Genomic DNA, 4,633 nt, shown 5'->3' on the forward strand with positions numbered 1-4,633 from the left:
TTGTAAAAGACAATCAATCCAATACAAGTTATTTACTTTTTTTGGCTCCAGCCACCCCTTAGGAGTAGGAGTAGAGTAGATCTCAGCGAGTTCTTCAGCAAGTACAGCTACATCGATCCGGTCGACCTCCACTGCTTGTCTGTAAGTACCGTCATGGCTTATACCTCTGTTCGTATGGCTACATCGATCCGGTTGACCTCCACTACGACTCTGGTATAAGTTAGTTATCGACTCTTGTCTAGTTCAAGTACGGCTGCATCGATCTGGTCGACCTCCACTACTTGAACTAGATTAAGGTCAAGTTATTGGCCCTATCTAAGGGTGGCGTTGCTTCGGATAGATTCATTAAGTTACCGATATTGCTTATTGCTTCCATTATTTATTTAATTACAGCAATATCACTTCGCCCAATTGGGATTGATCTAGATCAGCCTTTTTATCTTTTTTAACCCATCGTTTGTTAATCTAAAATGATCTAATCTGCACTTTAAATGATGAGTTATATTTTATCGGTTGTTTTACATCAATCTTGATCGTGCATAGCGTGCGGTTAAGGCATGTTTGATCTTGAGTAGATCTATTGGCTAGCAAAAATTGTTCTGTGGCCCGTTATCACGGCATGTGTGATTCTGCCTCACACCCCACTATTAGCACCATGGAGTGGGGGTCGTTATTTGGTAGATCTATTCCTGAGAGGACATGACCTTAACTGTGCGCTATGCCTAAATTGGCTGTTTTAGCCGATATCAAGCGCTTTCACGAACAGTTCGCATCACCAGATCATTGAAGTAGCGATAGGTTGAAAGATGTGTTAGCCCCATGATCTTATTATTGTATTATGGACTGCATGATTCTGCCTCATACCCCACTGATATTAGTAATAAGTTAGGGTCATCGAGTCTATTGTTGTTTATACGGCCTGTATGATTCTGCCTCATGCCCCACTGGTTATTGCGATAGATGAGATCTAATATGTTCATTAGATTTATCTCTATTAAATGGTTGAATGATGATGAGCTGTTTCTTTTATAAAGGAGTTCGGTTACTTGCAGTCATTGGCTTAGCATGAACTAATTATTGTTAATACCTTGTTGCCATTGACTAATATTTGTTTAAAGAATGATATTCATCCTGAACGATAACTGATTCTTCTTACACAACCCCATGAGCTTTAACCGATTTATTCTTATGACTATGCTAGAATCGACTATTTAGTCAATCTCCTTTCATATCGGCTCTCAGAGCCGCACATTCGGGACTGTCTGGCAACACCGGCATGTTCCGCCCTTAATTACTGATAAACTTTCTCTCCTTGTCAATTGCAGGGTCAAATTGACTGGCATGTCTCAGGAGGAGTGCGCAGGATCGACCACCACTGCGCTGAAGCTAGGTGGATCTCCAGCTCCATCGAGCAGACCCTTTCGGCTTGCTCGTGTGCCCTTAGCACGGGACGAAATTCCTTGGCGACACAATCATATCAGAAAATATAGACATCATGCATCTTTGGAAAGAAGCTGGAGCATTACATAATCCAAAAGACATTCTACGATAAGCATAAGTTCCATATGGACATGTAAAGGTGGTTTTGCTTTGGTCATCTAGATGGATCGGTATCTGATGATAACCTGAATACCCATCAAGGAAATAGAAAAAAGAGTGGTTCGCCAGGCGCTCTAACATTTCATCAATGAAGGGCAATGGAAAGTGATCATTCTTTGTTGCCGTGTTAAGTTTTTGGTAATCTATGCACTTCCATCATCCAGTGATGGTTCTTTGGGGGATTAATTCATTCTTTTCATTTTTAACAACAGTCATGCCTCCCTTTTTAGGCACAACCTGAATAGGGCTTACCCACTCACTATGTGGCACGGGATAGATAATCCCAGCGTGCAAGAGTTTTAAAACCTCTTTCTTAACAACCTCTCTCATCGCATTATTAAACCTATGCTGGGGCTCTCTAGAAGGTATAAAGTTAGGATCTGTAGGGATGCGATGGGTGCAAACAGTAGGGCTAATTCCCTTTAGGTCTTAGAGCGAGTAGCCAAAGGCAGAACGATGCTTTTCTAAGACAGTTAGCAAGCATAGGGATTCTTCCTGAGAGAGTTTATCACTTATGATCACAGGAGAATCCTAATCATTATTAAGAAAAACATATCTAAGACCAGAAGGCAGGGGTTTAAGCTCAATGGTGGGCTTAGGTGGTTCCAGCAATTCATCTAAAGGTTCAGATTCCATCGGATTTTCATCTTCCTCCTCGATGAAGAACTGGGCATCATCTTCAAGGTTGGGTTTGATCAAATAATCAAGAGATGCAACCTTAACCTCTTCCCTTGGGTCTTCCTCGGGAATTGGCTCACTCTTAGCATTTAGAGAATGAATAATGGGTATAGAAAGTTTAAAGTTTTTCCCAAGTCTTATATTCAACTTCTCTGTTTGGCCTTCTTGGATAAGTCTTCAATTGGTTGTCCTATCAATAGGTCAAACTCCATATATCAAAGATATAAAAGCATAGATGAACCTTGGTTCCTTTTACCTAGATAGGAAGGACATACAAAATTCCCAAACTAGGGAGAATGTGTCCTGAAAGACCTTTCAATAACTTTGTTGTTGGGGGTTAATGGCATGTGTTCCAATAAATCAAGAGCGAAAGATGCAGACATGATATTAATACCCACAACTGGATTGTAAAGAGCATCGAAAGAAGCTTTATTAATTTGGCAACGAATGAAAATAGAAGGTGAATCTAAGCGAATCACATCAGAGGAAAGCTCTGATTCTTCTAACCATTCATTGCTTATAATAGATACTAGCTCTTCCGTAGTCTTTTTAAGGAAAGCTTCCTCAGAAGGATCTAAAGATTCTTCATGAAATGATGATTTCCTAGACTTTTGGCATCTCCTCATAGTATGGTAATTCAAGGTGTTTCCATATTCATCAAAAAGTTCATCCTCGAATTCTAGCATAAAATCTGAAATCAGAGTTTCCTCCTTTTCCGGTGGTTCAGGATTTGGGACAGCTGAAGTTGGTGATGGGTCTGGTAAAGATTTGGGTGCAGCTATCTGGGATTCTTCCTCTAATGGCTTGTCTTCTTCCTCAGGGATGTTCTCTAAAATTTTCATAAGAATGCTTCTCCCTGCATTTGCGGAGACATGCAAGAACGAGCCTCCTGAGGCCGTATTAAGAAGTGTTGAGGATAACCTATCAAGACCCATATAAAAGTGTTGAAGAAGAATAGGGTCTTGAATGGCAAGGTCGAGGCCAGTATTGATAAGAGTATTAAAGCGTTCCCATGCCATGCCTAAAGATTCTTTTTTCTTTTGTTTAAAAGATAGAACCTCTAAATGAAGTTTGACTACCCTAGAGATGGGAAAGAATTGCAAGCAAAAGCTAGAACATAGGGCTCCCCAATCTCCTTGTCTACTCCTAATAGTGAGATTATACCAACGTTTGGCTTTTCCCGTCAAGGAGAAAAGAAAAAGCTTCCATTGTAAGGTTTCGTCTAATATGCCTACAATGCACAAGCATGCACAGGTCTACTCAAACTCATTTAGGTGGGAATAGGGGTTTTCATCATCTTTGGCCAAAAAGGGTTGATCCTAAACCATATTAACTAAACACGGGCGCAGCTCATAGCCAGGTGTTAGGATAAGCATTGAAGACTCTTTTGGCTGTATGTTGTGCTCATGGGTGCACCATATTGGTAAATAGGGGTGAATTCAAGATCCATGGTAAAAAGAACAAAAGAAAAGATAAAAGTATAATACAAGGATAAGCTAGGTTCGAAGTTAACTCAACAACCGTTCCCTGGCAACGGTGCCAGAAATGCTTGTTGGTATAAATTGATGCACACAGAATAATCCGTAAACATACGGATATTATACCGATGTAGCACTTCATCGAGAGTAACCCAGTTTTATATCGAACCCAAAGAAATGGGTGTGAGAATAACCAAATCTAACTTATCCCAACTTCACAATCAAGGCTAGATAATAGGAGCGTAGAGGAGAGTACTAAGGTCTTCTAGTTCTAACTTCGGTAAGCTTTGTCTTCTATTGTTCAATTTTGGGAATAATACTAGAGAAAACACAGACAGAGTATGTTTCCTATAGCAATAATGTCCTGCTAGTCCTATTAACGGAAGGTGGACTACAAAGGATTCAACAAGGCTATAAAAGTCACCCTCGCGAGCTACCACCGATTCATAAAATTGGGTACATTTATAAGTAACTGAGTCTAAGCACCACGCTTACACTATGAATACTACTTTAACCTAGGAGCTACAAGGATTAAAGTACTCAAAAGAGAGTCGCAAACCTAAAGAACAATATGAACAAGATGCTTACTTGAATTAGAAGTCGATTACCAGAGAAATCTCAGAAGCAAGCACAAGAAGAACTTGATTCCACTAGGTACAAGCCATAGAGAGAGCATCGATAGGCTAGGACTCCTCTAGAACTCTTCCCTCACACTCTATCTCTCTATTTCTAGAACTAGACTAGACCCTATGGAGGACTAATCTTCTCTTGATTGCTAGCTCTAATCCTGGTGGACATATGAATTAGGGTTCCTGGCTTCTCAGCTCTTAGGATCAAATGAGCATTATGCCTAGGGGGAGAGGCAGGGGCTAGATTAT

The sequence above is a fragment of the Miscanthus floridulus genome, chromosome 8 (genome assembly GCF_019320115.1).
Source record: "Miscanthus floridulus cultivar M001 chromosome 8, ASM1932011v1, whole genome shotgun sequence".
Lineage (NCBI taxonomy): Eukaryota > Viridiplantae > Streptophyta > Magnoliopsida > Poales > Poaceae > Miscanthus > Miscanthus floridulus.